The sequence below is a fragment of the Periplaneta americana genome, chromosome 14 (assembly GCF_040183065.1).
Source record: "Periplaneta americana isolate PAMFEO1 chromosome 14, P.americana_PAMFEO1_priV1, whole genome shotgun sequence".
Taxonomy (NCBI): Eukaryota; Metazoa; Arthropoda; class Insecta; order Blattodea; family Blattidae; genus Periplaneta; species Periplaneta americana.
Genome location: NC_091130.1, coordinates 58,735,620 through 58,760,857, shown reverse-complemented (window position 1 = coordinate 58,760,857; position 25,238 = coordinate 58,735,620). Strand labels below are relative to the sequence as shown.

Sequence of the window (25,238 nt, the reverse complement as noted above, 5' to 3'; positions counted from 1 at the left end):
AATTGAGAATGGAGGTAATATCACAGCATCTTTTTCCCCCACTCTTCCCCTAATCCCCTTTTCTGATCTTTTGATACTCTTTTTTATTTTTCCACAGCGCATTTTATTATTTAATTTACTTTTCAATGCCAAAGAAACATTTTTTCTAAGTTTATCATTTATAAACGTTAAAACATTTAACAACCTTCTCGCGGTGAACCCGTCTGCTTTCAGTGAACATGGGACTGAAAGAAAAACAAATACAGCACTCCTGCAACAATGAGAAATAATGGCTTTATTTAACCTAGCAGAGTTAAAGCCGTAGAGCCATCTCTTACACTCAACCAGGATTAAAACTTGGTTACATAGTTGAACATACAACTGAGTCGGATTTAAGTAATTACATACAGATTCAGTTTACATAATGATATCAAAAGAGGCAGTTGAATAAAAATTTACCTAATAAAATAAAAATAAACACAGTGGAATACATATTAATGTTGTTAGAATCAAATATATTAAATCAGAAGCCGATAATTCAATAAAACGTACACAATAAAACAATAATAAAGACATCGGAATAAATTATTGGTATTAAATTACAAGTAAGTAGGATTCACATAATTAAACCAGAAACCGAGAATTGAATAAAAAGTATATAATAATAATAATAATAATAATAATAATAATAATAATAATAATAATAATAAGAGAACATAGAGTGGAATACATATTGGTATTAGGTGATAACTGAACACGATTTACATAATAAAGTCATAAACAGAGATTTGAATAAAGAATACACAAAAATTAACGCTGCGGTAAACATATAAGCATTAAATTAAAAGAAAATACTATTTACATAATATTAGGCTCATAAAAACGATTGAATAAGTGTACAGAATAAAAGTAAGAAACAAAAAATACAAATAAACACAGTGGAATACATTGCATTAAATATTTGCAACGTATTAGGTCTGGCAACTCATCATAAGACATTCTTCTAATTTATATTTAAAAGGAATCAAAGTTCGGCAGCCTTGACTTCAGGCGGCAGAGAATTCCAGTGACGAGAAGTAGCAACAGTGAAGGATGAGGAATGTAGAGGTGACGTAATGTGTGAAATGAAATTTCTAGTGTGTTATCGTGTTGTGACCGAGTATTTAAGTTATGATAGCGAGAAAGATTGTGGAATCGAAAAAATAAGTAATAGGGGGCAGAGGTGTGCAAAATTCGGTATAAGATAGAAAGATAATGTAGTTTTCTCCTCTCATATAACCTGAGTCACGATAATTTACCGAAGGAAGGTGAAATGTGATCATAGTATCGTACATTACGAATGAAAACACACGCATTATGGACACGTTACAGTTTCTGGGATAAATCCACCCTGAAATCACTGAATAAAGCGTCACAATAATCGAAATGAGGCATAATAAGAGTCTGTACAAGTGTCTGCTTTAATTTAGTTGGATAGTGGTGCAGTCTTTTTAAGGAGTGAAGGGTGGAAAATAGTTTCTTACATGTGTGTTTGATATGCGTGTTCCAGATAAGATTAGATTCAAAATGAACTCCCAGGTTTTTTTACAGTTGAACTGAATGGAATGACCGCTTTATTCAGAGTCATAGGAGGAAGGTTCAGTTTATTAATATCGGGTATTAATCTTTTATTCGCAAATAAGATAGCCTGTGATTTATCTGCATTTAAGTTAAGTCAAAATTGTTGAGATCAAGATGAAATAGATTCGATATCTTTATTGAGTCTATTAATACGTCACTTAGTCTATCGGGGTTGGCAGAAATGTATAATTGAACGTCACCTGCATAGATATGATATTTGCAATGTTTAAATGACTTAGCGATATCGTTATTATAGAAACAGAAGAGCAGTGGACCCAATACCGAGCCCTGAGGAAATCCTAATTGTACTGTTCGTCAGGAGAAGAACCGATTATTGAAGACAACATGTTGCTGGCGACCAGTAATGGGTTCAAGCAAATTAAAATTCATCCCAGTGTTATATTGACGTATGTCAGCCAATTTATTGTCATCACTTATATTTAATTTAACCTTCATAAGGCATTTAAATATAAATATATTAATTACAGCCAGAGTTTATTTCATAAAAAGAGGTCGACAATGCGGATCAAAACGTGAACCAGTCAGAATACGAACAATTTTTTTTCTCTATAACAGGAACTTTATGAACACCACACTACTGTTTCCCAAACGAGTAACACCATAAGTCAAAATACTATTGAAGAGTGCATAATAAGCTATTTTCAATTATTGCTTAGGTAATAGATTTTTAAGTGCTTCAATAGAAGCAGGGGAAAGCCTAGAACAAACATAATTAATCTGAGGCCCCCCAAGTCAATTTAGAATCCAACACAATACCTAAAAGTTTAATGTTATGTTGAAAATTATCATTAATATTTTCTTTTAGTAAAAATAAAATCTGTTTCTTTTTGTAGTATTAAGACAAAAAACATTTAGGAGCTTTATTTGTATATTCTGACATTAATAGAGTTAAAATTTCAATATTGTTTCTAGAAGAATAAAGGGTTGTATAGTCAGCAAATAAGATAGATTCGCTACTTACGACTAGCGTAAGAACAGGATCACAAACAGAGTAGGTTTATTCGATGATATGAGGCAACGGTTATTTCTACGTCATTTCAGTGTTCTTTCATTTAAAGATCTAACAGAAACTGGAATATTCTTATTTATATATTCATCACAAATTTGGGTCAATATTCTGCCTTAATTTATACATTATATATGCAAAGAAATTACTACATAATGTAGCAAAAAAAAAAAACACAGTGCGATGGCCGGGAATCGAACCCGGATCAACTGCTTGGAAGGCAACTATGCTCACCATTACACCACCATCGCCACTTGATATAGTTCCTTTGAGAAGTAAGGGAAAGGCATATTAATAGTGGAACGCTTCTCCTGACGTAGTTAAACCACAGTCATTCTCCCAAGTGAAAGGTTAATGGCAGCATCGTTTTATATCAGTTGCATCTGCCTAATGACTATTATCTAATTTCTTATAAATACGAATCTTTGAAAAAAATAAAAAAGCAGGTTCAGTGGCAGCACACTACTGATTTTCCTGGATACGGTGTAATATTTCATTAATCCATTAAAACCCAATTTATTCTCTAAAGCGGATTTATTTATGCACCTTGAAAATAAATCGGTCATAACTCTTTAATCCTGGCTTAGTTACCTCATTAGTGATGTCTTATTGGTGTCATTTATGAGGGGTTCAAATCTGTCTTCGGACAGTTGACTAAGCAACAACAATAACTCTTTAACGGGCAGACCGAATTCAGCAAAAAAAAAAAAAAAAATCAATACAGTAAAGCCTTGGTTTTTCTGAACCGACGAATGCGACGTGCGCACATATCCGGACTACACGAGAGATAGTGAGTGGTTTCTATAACTGCGAGGTTCGCAGCCCTCGCATCTCGCAGTTATAGAAACCACTCACTATCTCTCGTGTAGTCCGGATTTGTGAGTGGCGGACCTCGCACCTCGCACGTCGCATGCGTGGTTCAGAAAAACAAAGGCTTAATATTTTTTTCAAATTAGGTAAACAGATATCACACTCCTGCACTGTCAACATCCAGGCATGCCGTACTACTGTTTAATTAACCTGGGTCCTCACCATTCAAATCCACAGGCGAATAGTGCACCGCAGCTGGCCTAAAATCTAGGTTTTTCTGAACCGACGCATGCGACGTGCGAGGTAACAAATCAGGACTATAGTCCGGATCAGCTTACTTCATACCTTAAGGGTGAAACCTAACCATTTTCCTCCCATTACTACATGTACTAGTGGATTGTGGTGATTTTCTAGTTTGCAGGTTGAATTTTCTTTTGCCAACTTCGTTTAGAATTTCGATACTGTCAAATACAACAAATGATAGCGATTTTGTAACTGGTATGTTGGCAGCTGAGACAAATATCGACAATATTTGTCGGTACTGGAGTTCCATGAAATTAAAATTGTACTAGATTTCTGAGCCGGTTACTGGAAGCTAATGAAATATGAACATACTAATAATGAATATCAGTATTAATATTAATACATAATAGTTATTTTATGTGTTGCGTTGTGATTATAATTCAAGACTATAGTCAGGTAAGTTTTCGGAGTTAGTACTAATAATTTCATGTGGTCAAACAAAATACATTTTTAGGTTAGGCCTCGTGAGTCAATTGTTTAGACAAACCAATGAATTTCGTATTGCCAGACAAAATACTTGACATGTTGATCCCTTTCTCGTATAGTTTGCCTACGAAAATGTGTTAAAAATTATTGAATTATTTAGAATAACCTTCGAACATAAAGTACGGTAAATAAATAAGTCATTTAGTACGTAGATTCGTGTGATATCTGATAACAGTTGGCAACACTGACAAGACGACAATACTTGCTGTTTAGGAACTGTTCTTATGTGACCCTCACTATACACGAGAGCTAGTGAGTGGTTTTTATAACTGCGAATGCGAGGTCTGCGCACCTCCCAGTTATAGAAACCACTCACTATCTCTCGTGTAGTCCGGATTTGTGCGAGGCGGGCCTAGCACGTCGCACAAAAAAACCAAGGCTCGAGACCAGATCAGCTCGGTCTTAACTTAAGTTTCTTTCTTTTTGCAGGTTATATAAATACCTACTTACGAATAGAGTGAAAACAGGATCATAAATTAGAGTATTCAGTAAAATTAGGCAACTGTTATTTCTATGTGTGTGTGTTTTTTTTTAGTTTTTTTAACTAGGTTATTTTACGACGCTGTATCAACATCTTAGGTTGTTTAGCGTCTGAATGAGATGAAGGTGATAATGCCGGTGAAATGAGTCCGGGGTCCAGCACCGAAAGTTATCCAGCATTTGCTCAAATTGGGTTGAAGGAAAATCCCGGAAAAACATCAACCAGGTAACTTGCCCCGACCGGGATTCGAACCCGGGCCACCTGGTTTCGCGGCCAGACGCGCTAATCGTTACTCCACAGGTGTGGATTATTTCTATGTGACCTATAAGTTCTTTCATTTAGAGATCTGAATAATTATTCTTATTTATAATTATATTGATCGAAAATCTGGGTTAATAAAACTGCTTAACTTGTACATTCTATATCCAAAGAAGTTACTACATATTTAACACAAAAATAGTGCGATGGCCGGGAATCGAACCCGGATCAACTGCTTGGAAGGCAACTATGCTCACCATTACACCACCATCGCCACTTGATTTAATTTCTTTAAGAAGTAAAGGAAACCGACTTCAATTGTAACGGAACACCTGACGTAGCTGATCTACAGTCATTCTCTCAAGTGAAACGTTCACGGCAACACCGATGTATATCAGTTGCTTCAACCCAACGGCTATTATTTACTTATTACGAGTTCACATTTTTTCTATAAATCAAAGACAGATCCTTTGGCAGCACGCTATTTACTCTTTACTGGTTACGTTGTAATCTTTTCATTAAATGTCTCTACCAAGTTTTTCCGATTACTTCTCTGCAATAGACTAATCACATCAATATCCACGTTGACAGAGAAGAAACTCTGAGAAATCCTTATCGAAAGCAAAAATCGCAGAATGGCTTGTCGTCTGTGTCAACCTAGTGAGTTTTAAACAACAGAGAGTTTGTAATTGATGTTTAAAGGAAAAGCGCGAAATGTAAATGAAGAAAACCTTTATTTATTTCTGTAGGACTTTAATTTTTCCGCAATTGCCTTAGGTGTTTTATTTTATCGTATTTTACACAATATCCTTCGACCTTCCTCTCTCTACTTCTCTGTTTTATCTTTATTTACCTGCAATTTTCTCGGCTTCGATAAAATTGATGTACAATATCAAGAATCTGCAACAACTATAAACAAAAACGGCAATGGCCTTATTTAGGCCAGCTATAGCAACAATAGGCAACCTACGGACTAAATATCATATGGGGAAACTTAACAATCAGCGACATGGGAAAAATTGAACGAGTCAAACCATCCTTCATGAAAAGAGCACTAGGAGTAGGAAGAATAACACACTCGAGACTAACATATGAAGTAATGAAAGAAAGCTTCTTCATCGATGATATTAGAACGCAACTCTGCATGCCGAACACCCCAGCATACGAGAAAGCCCTTGAAGTACTCAGAGGAAAAAAGAACGCCATCTGGAGTGAGTTCTACATAACGGACGACATGACAACCAGAGACTGGGCAAACACAAACTTTACTGTAAATACTATGATGTGAATTTAAAAGATTGGAAACTAGTTTTTATCGACATAACAAACGTCGATAATTCTGGAAACGTTTTATTACTAGATGCAGTGTGGTCGTACAATGGCCTATTCTGAAACAATACAGACGAGAATCAGCACTCAATAAAGTTTTTTTTTCAGCTCAGATAGTCCAGCCCCAAGTCTATGACTGCGCCAATAATCGAATTTGAAACTGCAACAATATATAGACAATGGGCTGTTATAAATAGTAACATTCGCTTCATATTTTTTAAACACCAGTTCAGAAATTTAATGTTTAAAAATATAAGTAGAATTTTATTAAAACAAGTGCGATGGCCGGGAATCGAACCCGGATGAACTGCTTGGAAGGCAACTATGCTCACCATTACACCACCATCGCACAACTACACTAATTGTTTAAAAGAGGTCTTAAATCAGCAGTGTTACCTGTTAAAGAGATAACAATAGATTTTAACGCGAATACATTATTAACTAGAGTCGCCAATAACGCAGATAATTATTTTACATTTTTTCCCCATTGATTGTTTTTGCCAAATAAATTCTCTGCAAGTACTGTTAAGTTCCTACATTTAATTTATGGTCGCCAAGAAAATTATTATTGAATTGAGTTTTACTGTTTACACAGTAAGTTTATGATTTATGATATATTTTGAAAATTAGTACGAACTCCGAAAACCGCATACCACTTTAAAATCTATGATGTTTATTTGTTAATAACTGTATTATAAAGAATGAACCGTATGTCATTAATTTCAGGGGTTTAATTGTTTCAGATATTTCAAACAAAAAAGTTTAATACAATTTTGCTCGTTTTTGTTTCCTTTTTCGAGATGAAAATTGTTTTATATAAAACATTTCAGAGCGTGTTTTGGGAAAATCATTGATTTAATTTCCAATATGGTCAGTCAATTTAAGAGAGCAGTGTATTGTGATAATAAATGATTGAAAGAATGTTAGTTTCGGTCTTAAAATGTGCAAAAATTTGATCCGAACAAATGTAACTTTTTGTTTTGAAAAGGAGTCGACAGTCCAATGTCGATGAACGAAATTCTGTGGCAGTGAAAATACTTTTGTTTTGTTGAAATTTCGTTAAACTGAACAAATTACAACAAAACATTCAAGTCATGCAATGTAATAATCAGTGTTGAAAGTGTAGATGCACTCGTGGACTTCGTTACATCGGATTTCTTCTGGGTTTCGTCTACTTCTTCCAAAATGTTTATTTCTCGGTGAAACTAGCGCACAGTTAGTTCTGGTGATTTCGTAAGTGAAAATCCGCCATTACATTACCTTATTACAAAGACTCGGATTTTCATGAAAAGTTATTTTTTTTTTCTGAGTAGTCGGAGACGATGCATAGTGCCAATTAAGCACATTCTTCAAGAAATATGTTAGATCTATGGGGTTTTCATACGTCATCAAAATGTATTTTTTTCCATGTTTTCGAGATTTAAGTAACTTTTTAACATATAGATGTAGTTTTAGATTATTTTATTCACTTCACAAATTTTTATAGGTCATTTTTAAGTTTTCGTGTACTTAAATGTTCATTTTTACGTATTTTTTATAGTTGTGCCAGTCAACTGTTTTTTCTAAGTCAGTATTTTCCTTACGGATCTAGTTTGTAAGTGCGAATATTCCGCTAGGCAAACTATGCAATTCTAAATTACACGATTTCATTGATCATGATATTCCAGACGAATCAGTATTGCGTAAAAACTACTACTTAATTAAAAGTTATAAAGACACATTAAATCAAATACGTGAATGTGTGAACGGTGAAAAAATTTAGTATCAATTGACGATACTACTGATTCAGAGGCCGTTATGTACAGCGCATGCATTATATCCAGACACTCCCCCACTCTTCCTACAGAGCTGCGCACGAGATCAGATGAGTCTACTTACGAATTATAGGGGAATGGGTTTGTCTTTGCCTTCAACTCTGTAGACACACGTCCGATCTTCCCTTCTATCCCTACTCCCTCAACAGAAACGTTGTTCCCGTACTGAACATCGCGAGTGTCTTGACAAAATGCAAGAGCTGTAGCTAATGCAGTCATAGAAACATATCCTCCAGGACAAATTTCTCTTCTAACCTCAGAGGTTTTGGAGGCGATTAACCACTCAGATATGCAAATTGTTGGATAAGCCCATGTGTTTATTGTGACCCAATGCAGTACAACATGAGAACGTGCTCCTCTTCCTAACAGAGCAAAAAATCACCAGCCTTTCCCCAGCGCTTAAGAAACCTGCACAGATTCGTACATGCAAGACGTAACAAAAAACAAAAGCCTAAACTAACTTAACCTGTCATAGATTCGTAAATACAGAATTGGATGTCACAAGATTAACTCGCATGCCAACTACGCGCACTCAAATAATGGTCGAAATGTATTAATACGAGTATCACATACTTGAAATTCAAATCTAGAAATTTAGTTATAACATGCTCTTACCATTTGATTAAAAAAGTGCGATGGCCGGGAATCGAACCCGGATCAACTGCTTGGAAGGCAACTATGCTCACCATTACACCACCATCGCACAGAACATAGAACTCGTTATTTCTTAACATAAGATATCGTCAATACACATGACTTACGTCGGCATTGTTACCCGTTCAACAGATTGAAATGAAGTGCAACGAGTCGGCAACATCACAAATAGTTTACATCTCATTACTTTTCTATTACGTGTTTTTATGAACCAAATCCTGGAAATCAGTGTTAGGATTCTACGTTTTCTGACAAAAAGCACACAAGTAAATAATTTTACGCGCAGCAAACATATTATGATACAGAAACAAGTTATGGACTGTGTCTACATTAGCCATCATATCTGCCACTCGGGTAACTCAGTACTTATCATTCTGCGGAATGGGGTTCGAGCTCCGTCATTGACTGGAATGGTACTTGTGGTGGCCAAATAAAAAAAAAGTGCGATGGCCGGGAATCGAACCCGGATCAACTGCTTGGAAGGCAACTATGCTCACCATTACACCACCATCGCATGGCTAAGCAGATATTTAAAACTGAAGATCTTGTCAAAGTCCGTATGCCTTCAGCAGAATAAGCAAAATGGAGTACAGCGAATCGATTATTTAGACTCGTCGACATTACAGATGATTTGCATTGAACTACTTCAAAAGGCTGTTTTCAGGAATCAAGTTGTCGGAAAGTTACCGTTAAGTTCATAGTTCTTACTATTTATTTTATTTTCAACGCGAAACGTTTATTCTCGGTATTAAATGATTTTAACATTACGAAAATTTTAACGTCTGACGTCAGTTGCTTATCAACAATAAGATACGATGGAAGACATATGGAAAGGCCGTAACGTCAATGAACATATTTGTAACCAATAAGCAACCTTGTTGAATTAAATGTAGTCATTTTCGTAATAAATTTTATGAAACATAATATATAAATTTACCCAATTTCAGGGGCTTATGTCCTCTAAACCTCAAATAGGCCTATACGGGTGTTAAGAAAAGTATCCAATATTTATTTTCATCAAAACAAGAAAATAATATCTAATAAACATGGGTCCTACAACACATACTTTCTGAGATCTAAACACTTGTTCATAGGAGGTGAGGTAAGTTAAATTGTCAAAATTTTATGAAAACAATTTTTCGTACTTGCAATATTATGTGTACATATACGTGACGTCATATAAGTCTCTTACGTCATCCAACTTATTGATCGGGAAAACAGCGACTCCATCTTGGATAGTCCGTCTTTTCTTCTATGCTTCCTTTTTCTGCTCTTTCAGGATTGCCAGAAACTTTTAATTTTGTTAAATTTTTGTCAGATTATGAAATTTTCTTTGAATTATTGATAAAGTCTGGAATAATAATGTCGCATTACACTCTGACCTATACAGAAAAAATGTATGATACAGGTTTAAATCCTATGAAAAATAAATAAAATTCTAAACGGAGTAAAAAATAAAGATGCTGTACAATACCTAATACATACTTAATATCATTCTTTTTATTTCAATACAACCCGACAGGCGGTACCAGATGGCATTAACGACGACGGTGAACATAGATTGGACAGGATCTTGAAAAATTAATATGATATGATATCTGCAGTGCTTGGGAAAAGTGACATAAGTCAATTTTCACAAACATTTTTTGGTAATTTATTGACAACTTACACTGATTTATGTCGGTTTGATTTTTTTCTGTATGAATTATTGTAATGGGAGGAATCCCTATGTATTTTTTCCAAGCGAACAGATGTTCCGTAAGTTGTCAATAAATTATCAAAAAAGGTTTGTGGAAACTGACTTGTGTCACTTTTCCCGAGCACTACAGATATGATATATGATATGAGATATATGATATATGATATGATCCCTATATGATATGATATACGATATGATATGATATGATATATGATATGATATGATATGATATGATATGATATGATATGATATGATATATGATACGATACGATACGGTATATGATACGATACGATATATGATATGATACGATATATGATATGATACGATATATGATATATTTATTTCTACAGCTCTTATTTAGTAATGGGTCGCCACTACGTCTCTGTATTCGGGCTCCCCATTACCTTCTAATCACAATAACACATACAAACTTTCATTGACGTGTGCAGTTATCTTATTTTGCCTTTCTACCCCTATTACTATAATATACCCTTAAATTGCTCTCTAACCTCTCACCTTGAAAACTTTCAGTTCTAACTAATGATCACCTCACCATTTTTATTGTTTACCTATATTTAAGTACTTCCTATCGTCTAAAATTTCCCTAATTTGTACACTAACTTTTACTAACACTAGTTAATCATATATAATAATTCACTTTCATCTCTAATTTACAATCACTTCTACCTCTCCTCACTTCTGTCATCACTCTTATCCCCTATTTTTTCACTAGTCACTGAATCACATGTCTATTTGTTCACTTTCACCGTCGATAAATTTTTCGTTAGACACTATTTTTGTAAGTCAATGCTCAATTCAACCTTTATTTGTAAACTTATATTGAAATACTTCTTCTCTTCCTATCATTTCAATTTCTCTGATTATACGCTAAACTTAGTAAATACTTTCTATATTAGTAACATTTCATACCAATTCCTATTAAATACTTCCAAATTTCCTCCTGTCACCTCCTTTATCATCTATTTTTCTCTGGACACTAATTCACTTATTCGTTCATACATTTTCCCTCCGATTATTTTGATACTTACAATTTATTGTTTGAACACTTACTTAATGGAGTCTATGTCTTTAGTCACTCTTTTAACACTTCCCCCTCCCCTAAGCACCAACTCAAAAATTAATAAGAAATTAAAAAAATAACTGTATAATAATGAGCAAAAATTTTATTTTTCTATTTTTATTTTTTTTTTTTTACATTCCGGAACAAACATAATTCAATCCAGAACGCCTTGCAACCCAGACTTTTCCTCTGTCGTATATTTTCATCCGTTCTACTTGTTTTTTTTATCTGTTCTTTCTTTTTCTGTAATTTCTTTTCGTGTTTCTTTTCCTGTGTCGTTTCTCTCAGCCCTTTGTCCTTCTTTATTCTCTCTTTTTCTGTGCTCTCATTTACTTACTTTCTAATCATAATTCCTTTTATATTTTATTTTTCCGTCCTTTCTTCTTATGGCGCATAGTCTACTAGTCTCCTCGATGAAGAGATGTAAGTTAATTTCTTTGCCCATGTAATTAATAGTAATCAATTAATAACAAAAATTAATAGTTTCAATCAAAACCTATCATACATTCTATTCTACTTTCAAATTAAAGACAACAATTACAATTTAAAAAAGTGCGATGGCCGGGAATCGAACCCGGATCAACTGCTTGGAAGGCAACTATGCTCACCATTACACCACCATCGCACGACAAAGCAAACTTCTCAGATAAGCAAACAAGTAGGAAACATTGAACATCACTCTAGACCGGTTTACTTTTCACGATCTCTATGCGCGAGCGTGACGTAACAAAGGATTTCACAAGAACGGAGTCGTTCGTGTGGAATGAAGAGGATGCCTGCCGACAAGATGCAGCTCTTGGGATTTACACCGCGCAGCACAAAAGAACGGCTCTCCTGTTTGGTAAACCGGTAAGAAGCTTTGCTCGAACTAGGGGAGCAGGATGGAGTTATAAAGTGTATCAGTAACGTAGACACTTTCTACAATAATTACATAAAATGCTGGTTTATTTTTCATTAGATAAGTTTTCTTTTTATGAGTTTATGAGATTGTTTTAGATAATATGGTATATGATAGTAATACTACCGGTACTATTGTAATAAACTCCACCTTCTTCGAGTTCTGCAAGCCGTTAAAGCACCTCTGCTATCCTTAAGTACGACTTTGCTCCACTTTTTACCCTAACGTCTATTCCAGAAGAAGACCATCTCCCAACGAACAAGTGAAAGTCACCGCCTTCTCTACAACCCTTGCGCACGCCATAGTCCTGTCTCTATTATGTTCTCAATCGGTGTTTTAGTCTTCAGTGATGTCCTTACATCACAAATTTTCGGGTCAACGCTCACAGCACTATGTGTTCACTATACGATTGTAACCAACCAGGCTCCGTCTTGTACGTACCCTAAATACGCTGCTGGATTGTTGGATCTAAGAGTACGAACATTATACTATTTGGTGGAGCGCAGTGACTATGCGACTCAATGTTTAAAACAAGCATACCTAGCCGGGGCAGATCTAGTCTTCAAACAAGAGGGCTTATATCCTTCAAACGAGGTGCAATAGTGACGTAGAATCTCACAATACCATGCAGGCACACGCATAAAAGATATTCTACGTCACTGGCACACCGCGTTCGAAGGATAGAGTTTCCCCGGCTGGGCATACCTGGTTTAAAATAACTTTACGCTCTATGTAACCGTAATGTTCAAAAGAACCGTGTGCGCTATGTGACTATGCGACCGTAATGTTCAAAAGAACCGTGTGCGCTATGAGACTATGCGACCGTAATGTTCAAAAGAACAGTGTGCGCTATGAGACTATGCGACCATAATGGCCAAAAGAATCGTGTGCGCTATGAGACTATGCGACCGTAATGTTCAAAAGAACCGTGTGCGCTATGAGACTATGCGACAGTAATGTTCAAAAGAACCGTGTGCGCTATGAGACAAAGCGACCGTAATGTTCAAAAGAACCGTGTGCGCTATGAGACTAAGCGACCGTAATGTTCAAAAGAATCGTGTGCGCTATGAGACTATGCGACCGTAATGTTCAAAAGAACCGTGTGCGCTATGAGACTAAGCGACCGTAATGTTCAAAAGAACCGTGTGCGCTATGAGACTAAGCGACCGTAATGTTCAAAAGAACCGTGTGCGCTATGAGACTAAGCGACCGTAATGTTCAAAAGAACCGTGTGCGCTATGAGACTATGCGACCTAATGTTCAAAAGAACTGTGTGGTAACTGTGTTACACTTGTATAAACAATAATTGTTGTTCAGAATACAGACGGCAATTGTAGGAGAGTAATGTTAATAATTTTTATAATGGTTTTATCTTTACGAGTTCGAATTGGCCTCCTTCAGTGCTCTTACGTATGCAATAGACAATATGTATATGTATTCAGAAGATATCGGACGTTACCTGGATTGAGAAATGGACAGATGAGGCACAGGTCGAATTGAACGGAGGTATTAACACTCATAATTGCAAGATATGGGCAGAAGATAATCCGAACATAATAATACAGCAAGGATTACATGATATCAAGGTTATTGTCTGGCGTGGTTTTATGTCACATTTCATAATAGGACCGCATTTCTATGAATAAATTGAAAATGGATAAACAAAAACAGTGACGGTAACAGGGCAGCGATATTTTTAAACGTTGTAAGACTTTGCAATACCAGCGTTACAGAATCATGAAATCGAAAACATTGTTTTCATGCAAGACGGCGCTCCACTTCACATACACAGTAATGTAGAAACATTATTGCGCAACACATTTGGTGATCGTGTAATTAGTAAGTATTTTCCTAACAGTTGGTCTTCTAGGTCACCAGACATAAATCCAGCTGACTACTGGTTATGGGGTTATCTAAAAGAAAAGGTATTTTAGTAGATCTACTACACGTGAGGAACTGAAACAGTCAATATCGGATGTCATTGAAAACATCCCTAGGAATGTGCTTACTAATGCCGTTTACAGCATAGAAGAAAGATTATTTCTTATTGAACAACACGGTGATGGCCATATTTAATTTTTTCGTGTTTTAATAAAATCCCATTTCTTTTGGTGTTTTTATTTTTGTGGAATCAAAAAATTTGACAAACGTATTACCATTTCAAAATGGAAACTTACTTTTGAATAACCTTATATATGGCTGCCATAGCACGGGATCTGGCTCCCGGGCGACAAGTCGAGCATCAGCCGGTAAAATGCTGCCTACAACGGCGGAAGCAGAAATGGATTATGAAACCTGCCTTACATTAGATGTTGAAAGTGTCGTCCTTCCACTCGTATACAAGCTTGATACCGAGAGAATATGTTGTCACTCGTTCCCTAAACTTATCAACTGAAATTCTTATTATTTCATGCTCAATATCATGGAGTTCCTCTAATCTGTACAGATTCGTGCGAAATACTTTCTTTCAAACCACTTCATACACAGAAAAATTAAGAAATGGAGAAAGAAAAGAAAAGTGAAAAGAAAACAAAAAAAGAAATATAGAAACCAGGAAATGTAGAAAGAAAGCAAAACTGAAAACATAAAACAAGAAATAGAGCAATGAAGAAATGGAGAAACAAAGAAAATATAAAAAAGGAAAGAAATAGAGAACTCTAGGAATGCAGCACAATAGGAGAAATGAAAAAAAGATAAATAGTGAAATCAAGAAATGGAAAAATGAAAAAAGGAAAAGAAAAGCAATTGGAGACAGAAATAAAGCGTCGAAAAAAGAAGAAATAGAGAAATTGAGAAAAAAAAGAAAAAATGAAAAGAAGAAAGAATAAATACAGCAGTCAAGAAATGCAGAAGGAAAGGAAACACCAGAAAAGAAAAGAATACATAGAAAAAAAGGACAAATTAAAAGAGAAAAAATATATACAACACTCAAGGAATCTAGAAAAAAATAAGACACAAGGACATACTAAAAAGAAAAGAAGAACTAAAGAAATCAAGAAATGGAGCAAGAAAGAGGAAATTAAAAAAGAAAAAAGTACAGAAAACAAGAAATGGAGTAAGAAAGGAACTACCAAATATTAAAAGAAAGTGAAATGAAGACATGGAGAAACAAAGAATAAATGAAGAAAGAGAAGAGGTAATAGTGAACTAAAGATATGGAGAAAGAACTCAAAGAGAGTAGAGTAGGGAAGAACACGTAGGCTGACCAGATTTTTTTATGGTCCAGCAGGGGACATCCGCAATTTCAAGAAAAACCACAAACGCTTAGCTAGTCACTCTCCGTTGAAATGTTGCACAAAATACACGTAATAGTAGATACAATAATAGAACTTCGCGCACTAAGTTTGTAGAGTATCTTAACTTTTTTAATTAGATACATAAACACACGTACTGTAACTCCTATATATTATTATAGCCAGCAAGAATTCAAATTCAGTACTGAAGCATGCATGGAAATCTTTCACATAATATTGTACACACTGATCTCTAACATACATTTTACAAGTACTTGTCTGAAGAATGTACCTTTTTAAGGATCTGTTCATTCCCATACAGTTTCACACTAAGTTCTTCACATAAGAAATGAAAATTTGTTTTCACTTGTAACAAAGCTTTAACCGTTTCAATTTTTATTCTTGACTTTTCATCAGTCTAGACTGAGTTCACTGTGCAGAAAAAAAGTCTTTCAAATTATGAATTACTGACTGAAAGACACATGATTAATCACACTATTCAGAAGATTTTCAAATGGAATTATTATTATTATTATTATTATTATTATTATTATTATTATTATTATTATTATTATTATTTTATTTTATTTTTTTTTGAAATGTTGAAAAACACCAGACCACTTTTCAGCTGTTGATTTGTCACAAAATTCCTATTTTTTTTAACTACTTAAAAATGGACACTGCAGCAGTTCTAACACTTCCGCGCAACGCGAATGAAGACAAAGATGCTATGTTCTTCTCAGAGTGTGCAGAATATCTCATACTGTGCTCGCTGGTTCGTCTGTCTCATATTGAGAACCGTTCAGAAATGTGCATGAATCGCAGCAGTTTCATCACGATACTTAAATATTCAAGCGTAAAATGTTATTGAAACAAAATCAAAACTTCTGGGGACGAAATTAATTTTCGGGGACAAGAATGAGGACATTTCCTCCCCAGGGACAGCAATTCAAAACTGGGGACTGTCCCCGGAAATCGGGGACGTCTGGTCAGCCTAACGTAACGTGAATTAGAACGTAATGTTGACATGTTTCACTTTGCTCTAAAGAAGTAAGAGGTTATGGTTGAAGGGGAAATTTATGACTAGTGACAGGCAAAATAAAAAAAATGTCATATTCTAGGCCACGTAGAAAGCCAGTGACTTTGTTTTTTCGTATTTCGTAATGTTTTGGTAAAATCTACATATTTCATAAAAACCTTCCATATTATGTACGATTTTTTTCCACTCCGTTAATAGTCCTATAACCACCACTGAACCGGGTTTTTCAGGTATCATTGTAAGGACAGAATAGAGATGTTTTCTAGGAAAAACTTGAAAACCTATTCTACTCTATCAAGTTAATAATGTGCTTGAAGGTAAGAGCAGTGAAATACTAGCCAATATTAAATTACCAAGTGTAGCACGATATAAATATGCTCCCATTATATCATGTGATGTGAAGCTATCTTTTTCATGGTACAAAACAATATTAACTGACAGAAAGTGCAATATTTTGCCAGAACGTATAGAAAAGTTACTTTTGTTGTATTGTAACCAGTGATGAGAATAGCCAATGCAAGAAGAATTCTTTCCTCTTCAATATAAGAAATTGAATTGCCTAATTCTTCCAAACAGGTAACACGGTTTTATGATGCTGAAAAACTGTTTAATATGCAGATTTATTGTATGTTATTTCGTAGCATATTAAAATAGACAAAACTACTGATTTCTAAAGGCTTATTTTGTAGGCTAAATAATAATATAAATCTGCTCCAGATTGTTTAGGAACCAAGATATTTTAACAATGAAATATTTACTTCATATTTTGACAAAATGTTCATGTTGTGCCGGTCTCTAGTTACAACGTATCGCCCAGAAGAGCAATAGTTTCCTGTCCCTGTGCAATTTATACTTTAAACAGTTAAAAATAAATCTCGTACTTACGTATCAAATGCTGACATCTCTAACGGAGACTTCAATTAGCAAACGTCCTTCAGTGTGTCCGTCCACCTCACTTCACTTCTCTGAATTCTCACGTAGTTTGGAACTGCAACGACAGAGAATATTTTGTTTGAATAAACGACGGAAATATTATACACTTCCTATTTTTCCTGTTAATCTGGCACGCCCTGATTCTCAGAAATGGATTCCTGTGGAAACAGGCTGTAGGAAATTCATGTAAAGTAATATGAGTAATTGAAGAGTTCAGAGCCATAATGGGCCAAGTGCCATTTATTAAAAACGGAGAAAGTAGCGGTTAAGATTAAGTGAATACCATAGTTTAATGAAGATTGACATATCATTTAGTTTTAATGTGCATACTTTATATTACTTGCTATATGTTTCCATTGAGTTATGGTAATAACTTAATTTTAACCCTTGTTTTCTACGTCATTTATATATATGGCGCTTGGCCCACTATGGTTCTGAACCCTTCAATTCATACACATTGTATAATAAATTCTGAGAGGCGATGTGATTATTTTCGTAATACATTTCTAAAAGCGAGATTTATATTTTACTTAGTAACTAGTTTGATTAATTAAACTGTCTCAGTGAAACTTACAGCAGAGTCCGTATAGGCCAGTTTCTGATGCTTTTCCAATTCACTGCGGGCTAAAGCAAGAGATGCACCATCACCTTAATTTTTAACTTCGCTCTAGAATATACCATTAGGAAAGTTCAGGATAACAGACAGAGTCTGGAATTGAACGGGTCACATCTGCTTCTTGTCTATGCGGATGACGTGAATATGTTAGGAGAAAATCCACAAACGATTAGGGAAAATACCGAAATTTTACTTGAAGCAAGTAAAGCGATAGGTTTGGAAGTAAATCCCGAAAAGATGAAGTATATGTCTCGTGACCAGAACATTGTATGAAATGGAAACATAAAAATTGGAGATTTATCCTTCGAAGAGGAGGAAAAATTCAAATATCTTGGAACAACAGTAACAAATATAAATGACACTCGGGAGGAAATTAAACGCAGAATAAATATGGGAAATGCCTGTTATTATTCGGTTGAGAAGCTTTTGTCATCTAGTCTTAATTACTTACAAATGGCTTTTAAGGAACCCGAAGGTTCATTGCCGTCCTCACATAAGCCCACCATCGGTCCCTATCCTGTGCAAGATTAATCCACTCTCTATCATCATATCCCATCTCCCTCAATTAATAATAATAATAATAATAATAATAATAATAATAATAATAATAATAAATATTATCTTCCCATCTACGTCTCGGCCTCCCCAAAGGTCTTTTTCCCTCCGGCCTCCCAACTAACACTCTATATGCATTTCTGGATTCGCCCATATGCGCTACATGCCCTGCCCATCTCAAACGTCTGGATTTAACGTTCCTAATTATGTCAGGTGAAGAATACAATGCGTGAAGTTCTGCGTTGTGTAACTTTCTCCATTCTCCTGTAACTTTATCCCTCTTAGCCCCAAACATTTTCCTAAGAACCTCATTCTCAAATACCCTTAATCTCTGTTTCTCCCTCAAAGTAAGAGTCCAAGTTTCACAACCATAAGAACAACCGGTAATATAACTGTTTTATAAATTCTAGCTTTCAGATTTTTTGACAGCAGACTAGATCTAATGCTCCTTACTATTTAAAAAAAATGAAAATTATTGTTTAGGAGCAAATTTTCTTTTTTCTTCTTATCCTGCTGATTAATAAAATACTTATCTTAAATCTACTTAAAGATTAATTTTTGGTTCTACAGAATACGATATATCTGTTATGGTTACAATAATTATTAGAGGAGAAAAATTCGTTCCGGCGCCGAGATCTTTGGTTTTACGCACCACTGAGCTACGCCGAAGTTCAATCCACAGCACCTGATCGAATATATTAAGTCAACTGCCATTATACAAGGAGCGCACTCAATTGAGTGACTTGGTGGCCGGAATTCCACAGTATTATGCACTGTTAGGCGAAGAATCTAAGTACAGATTAATTTTTGGTCCTACAGAATATATCTGTTATGGTAACAATAGTTACAATACTAGAGGAGAGGGATTCGATCCGGTGCTGTAGATTGGACTTCGGCGTAGCTCAGTGGTTAGAGCACTTGGTACGTAGAACCAAGGACCCGGGATCGATCTCCGGCGCCGGAGCGAATTTTTCTCCTCTAATAACTATTGTTACTTATCTTAAAATTTTTTGGAATGCACCTTGAGCACATGTAACTTATGTACTCTTTCTGGCGGTGCTAGAGTGATTTTTTTCAATAAAAAATAAATACGTAGCTTTGTTCTAGCAATAAATTTATTATTATTATTATTATTATTATTATTATTATTATTATTATTATTATTATTATTATACTATTCTATATTAGAAATTTTAAATCATCTTCGCCGGTCTCCAGATGTATTAAACATGCTAACTTACATGTAGGCGATTTCGATCCATTCAATGTATAGAAGTATTAGAATATGACAATGTCTTTGCTAATTTTATTTGCATAATCCTTATACACAAATTGGTAATAAGAATCAACTCCTTTCCCTAATATTCTATAGTATTAATTCTTGTTAATTAATTATTGTAATCTATGTTATTTATTTTGTTGTTAACTCAAGTATTTTATTTGTACCATAGTTATTCATTTTAATGTATTAATTGTATCACTGTGCTGGACTTTTATTGGCCAATGGCTATTGTCCAGCACATAAATATCAATAAATAATAAATAAATAATAATTATTATTAGTTATTTGTGTTCTTTGAATGAATTTCCTTTATTTAATTCATAAATATACAAGCAAGAATAAAACTTATTTAACTACAAAAAAATCGGATCTTAAAAATTAAATACTTGCACAATTTTTAAAACTCTCGCTATGTCAGAGATATACCGACACTCAGTTTCAGGAATGAAACTACACTTGTGTTGGTCTGACTGTTTTATTTTTGTTTTGGTTTACAAATGGAGAGTATGGGTCTTTAAGAGAAGTGGTTAATAAAGGGCATGCAATATATTTTTTCTTTTCACATTCCGAAATTAGTCCCTGCTCACAACAAATTTTTCACTGCGGTCCATTCAAAGTGTCTCGTACGTGATCATAAGAGTTGTCGATAATTCGCGACAGCGCAAGACGAGAAATTATCCAGAGAGTTGAGAACTTGCGTTATTCGCAATAATAATAATAATAATAATAATAATAATAATAATAATAATAATAATAATAATTCCGCGAATAAGAAATATAAAAGTTATTTCTTATTAATAAAAATAATGGAACATATGCATTATAGGTATCGTCAGTTATAATCTCCCAAAAAAAAAAAAGGTCAACGGAAGTAGGTAGCAGTTCGATAAATGAAACTATCGATATCAACTATCGATACCTATTGTTTGAATAATACTGACAAGTGAGAAACAAAGTTCGTTTGCATGTCACCATGGCGGGTATTTCAAACGCTACAAACGTAAATTGTAAATATCGAAGTGAAATTGAGAAAAAAACTTCCTACTGGGTTAAATTGCAAGGCAAAGAATGGTAATTATGGAGTAATTACTCGAATTTTTTTAATTTTCGTGTGCTCAAATAAAGATATGTTTTATTAGTTTTTATGTGATTTCAACATCCAAAATGGTGAGGGGGGAGGGAACTTCCTCCCAACCTTCTATTTGTATGGTTAGGAAAGTATTTTTGGAATTGTAAGCATCTATTTGTTTTATTAGGAAACAATTTTTGGAATTGTAAGCCTCTAGCAAATTGTGTGAAAACGCGATAGAAAAATAAAAGTATTAATTGGGGGCTTCGTCCCAATTCGTTCCACTTGTATGATTAGCAAACTATTTTTGGAATTGTAGACCTCTCGCTAACTATGTGAAAAAAATAAATAAGCTAGAAAATAAAACGTTTTGAGGCCCTTTGATTCCATCCAACCACTAAAATGTATGCTGCTGTAAACCGTTATCATCGGAACCATGTTCAGCATAAATTAAATATAAAAATGCATTATTATTTATTTTCAACAGTTAATAGGTAAACATAATAAAAACAAGATAAACAAGTTATTTATTTTGGTCTAGAGACGATTTTTATTTAAAATGTTTCGTAATGAAATATTATTTACAATGCAAAGTTTCTTAATTTACATAATGAAAGCTAACTAAACAAGTTAGAATAGGCTAAGGCAATACTTATCATTGAAATATAATATAAACAAGAATTAAAATTTAATTCTAAACGTCCAAGGGAAAATATTTGCGTAAAAAACTGTAATGAATAATAAATAAGTAATTTTAATAAGTTGGCTATATTAAAATAAAAATCGATAGTACACTATTTCCAGATTTTTTTTTTATTTAGACTGGCCAGAGGCCGTTTACTAAAGTTATCTTTGTTTTCTGTTTTCGTTTTCATTTGTTTCCTTTGTTTTACTTACACTAAACACAACAACCATGCCCGAGGCGGGACTCGAACCCACAACCCTTCGGACCAAGCGATAGGGACATGCCGTGCCCCTACCACTTGAGCCATCCGGACCGGCAGAGATAAGAATATGAATCGATATTATTAAATAGACTGGCGATACCTATAATGCATCTAAGCCAAAATATTACAATAATTATATTTATTTATTTTATTTTAGTAAGTTATTTTACGACGCTTTATCAACAGCTTAGGTTATTTAGCGTCTGAATGAGATTAAGGTGATAATGCCGGTGAAATGAGTCAGGAGTCCAGCACCGAAAGTTACCCAGCATTTGCTCATCTTGAGTTGAGGGAAAACCCCGGAAAAAACCTTAACCAGGTAACTTGACCCGACCGGGAATCGAAAAGAATTTATCACGGCCCACTGTATTGTTACGGAAACAATGAAAATATTTAACATCTAAACATCAGGTGCGACTAGGGTGACCAGATTCACATCGATAGAAAAGAGAATAGAAAATATGTTTTTAGATTTAAGCTTAAGCCTACATTATACTATAATTACCTCAATATCTATTTTCTTACAAAATATTTACAGTATAGATTTAGGCTTATACTAAACTTAAAAGTATGTTAATATTACAAAATAATTATGATAAAACTTGATAATGATTTTACAGTTAGCAACATATAAAGTCAAAGAAACTATAATTATTGAAGAGGACAGAAAATACTGTATCTATTTAGATTTAGGCTTAGGTCTATATCACACTTAAAATTATGTCAATATCTATTTCATTACAGCATACTTATAATAAAACTTAATAATATAAAATGATTTTACAGTTAACTACATATGAAAGCCAAGGAAATATAATTATTATCAAAATACATAAAAAAAAAGACCGCACAAAATGTGAATTTAATATTACTTTGTAAGCAAAGAGAGTTATGATCGTTGGTAAAGAGTATATTCCGTCGATGCTGCTGCCACCTACGAGCAAATTACTTGATGTTTTAATGTTATGTTTTATTTAACGACGCTTGCAACTGCAGAGGTTATATCAGCTTCGCCACATGTGCAGGAATTTTGTCCCGCAGGAGATCTTTTACATGCCAGTAAATCTACTGACATGAGCCTGTCGCATTTAGGCACACTTAAATGCCATCGACCTGGCCCGGGATCGAACCCGCAACCTTGGGCATAGAAGGCCAGCGCTATATCAACTCGCCAACCAGGTCGACGATTACTTGAAAAAGGCGTCAAATCAGATAACGAAATATCAGGCATACAAGTTACGAAAAGGAGGACATTTCTTGATTTTTTTTAAATCCGCCCGGACCCCGGACAAAGGCCTAAAAAGGAGGACATGTCCGGGCAAAAGAGGACGTCTGGTCATCCTAGGCGCAACAAGATACTAAGCAAATGCGCATCAGGTGCGACAAGATTGCAGTTGATAGTTGGTTTTAATTGGTTAAAACTTGATAGATTCTTACACTCCAGTGGTGCACTGGTACATGAACGAAATAACCACTTTAATATTGTATAAATCTAACGACTGATAGCATTGGTCTGTAGCTGCTCTCGGTGGCGAGGTATTACTGAGAGAGGCCGCGCGGCACGGCTAATTTTAAACGCAACTTCGGTGCCAATAAACCCGTAACAAGGACAGGTGGCATCATTGTACATGGTCAAAAAAGTTACTTTTGTTCACAGACTAACTGCTAATAACATTAACATTCGTCTGTGGCTCATAGTTTTGTTACAGCAAGCATTGGAAATTGTGTCTATTTTGTGTTTACCACGGATCCCGGAACGGGTGCCCATACTACTCGGTGTGAGGAAAAACGTATTCTATACCAAAAAGCAAGAAATGCAACCTTTATTTACTTTCGAAATCACCATCATTAACAGCATTATTCATATAGCTAATTTCCATTAATATTAATAGCAGGAGGAACACTAGGGTCTTCTAACTCTACAACAAACATAAACACTATCTCCTAGATCTTTATCGTCATTGTATCATTTGTGGACATTTTCTTCGTAATATTGAATACTGTTACTCTTGTCATGTAAAAGCACTATAATTGTCATGGACATTTTCATCATTATAGATATATCCCGTTAAATGCCCATGTAAAGTTATTCACTACTCTACAAAAAGTACCCTCCGAATTAAACGCCATACTTGGCAAGCTACTTGAACTGTCAATGACAAAGAGTAATAATTGGGCGGAGTTACGAAATAATAGACCAACAGACAATTTGAAAAAATTGAGATATTTGCACAATTCTGTTGTTGGGTGGATTATTTAACTCGGAAAAAATCAAGTATGCGATATCTACATTTTGCTGCTATTTATAAGCAAAGTTCTTTTATTGCATAAAATGTATTTATTTATTTTCCTTTGTAATATTAAATCAACTACTGGTCTGTTATTAAAAATCGGTTAGTCTCTTTTCAGTATTATTTGTGCTATTTTTTTTGTAATGTAGAGTTCCCAGACGTCCTGTAAAATATGGGATTGTCCCGTTTTTCGCTGATGCGTTCCGTTGTCCCGAGAAAAGTCTTCGGGACAGCTTTCCGTCGCGTATTTTAGTGTTTAAAACTGAGAAAAAACGGAAAAGTTACAATGTCTATTCCATATTACAAATTACAAACATCGCACTTCATCATTGCAGGTGACTGTAGATGGACTATTATGAAACAATATTATTGTGAGTTATTAATTTCTCAAGGCGAGTGATGGCAACACTAAACGTTTAGATGAAGTCTGGGTGGATCTTTTTAAAAGTATTGAAGGAGAATTCTCAAATTTGAAGGAAGTACTGGAGTTCATTACTTGTATCCCTGAAACAAATGCGTGTGTCGAAAGATTATTTTCTCGCATGAACGCTCTATTAACTGACGTGAAAAATAAATTGTCTGTAAAAACAATAAAATTAATGCTTGTTGTAAAATTCTTCAGTGAGGACTGTGTTGCTTTTCATGACATGATACTTCAAAATAAACAATTGTGAAGTAAAATTCATTCTTCAGAGAAGTATTGCAAGACCAAGGCGGATTGATTTATAAGAATATTGTCACGTGAGTATGTTAGTGTATGTTATAGCTATTTCTGTAATAACCCAGTAAAAACAATTTGAAAGCAACTTACATAAGGAAGCTTACACTTGATG

At 34.6% G+C, this 25,238-nt stretch overlaps 1 protein-coding gene and 6 non-coding genes across 9 annotated transcripts in view; all 7 read right to left on the bottom strand.

Annotated features, from left to right (window-relative positions):
* The window catches only part of LOC138713342 (BTB/POZ domain-containing protein 2-like), a 332,232-nt gene that overhangs the window by 164,022 nt on the left and 142,972 nt on the right, over positions 1-25,238 (bottom strand). For all 3 annotated transcript variants that reach the window (XM_069845364.1, XM_069845371.1, XM_069845365.1), the window contains one exon: positions 17,598-17,700. The gene's annotated coding sequence lies outside the window, so the exon portion shown is untranslated. The remainder of the gene's footprint in view (positions 1-17,597; positions 17,701-25,238) is intronic.
* On the bottom strand, positions 2,806-2,877 carry TRNAG-UCC (transfer RNA glycine (anticodon UCC)). Its single transcript has one exon. It is a non-coding gene; the product is annotated as a tRNA-Gly (tRNA).
* On the bottom strand, positions 5,167-5,238 carry TRNAG-UCC (transfer RNA glycine (anticodon UCC)). Its single transcript has one exon. It is a non-coding gene; the product is annotated as a tRNA-Gly (tRNA).
* On the bottom strand, positions 6,571-6,642 carry TRNAG-UCC (transfer RNA glycine (anticodon UCC)). The gene has a single exon. It is a non-coding gene; the product is annotated as a tRNA-Gly (tRNA).
* On the bottom strand, positions 8,739-8,810 carry TRNAG-UCC (transfer RNA glycine (anticodon UCC)). The gene has a single exon. It is a non-coding gene; the product is annotated as a tRNA-Gly (tRNA).
* On the bottom strand, positions 9,204-9,275 carry TRNAG-UCC (transfer RNA glycine (anticodon UCC)). The gene has a single exon. It is a non-coding gene; the product is annotated as a tRNA-Gly (tRNA).
* Positions 12,096-12,167, bottom strand: TRNAG-UCC (transfer RNA glycine (anticodon UCC)). The gene has a single exon. It is a non-coding gene; the product is annotated as a tRNA-Gly (tRNA).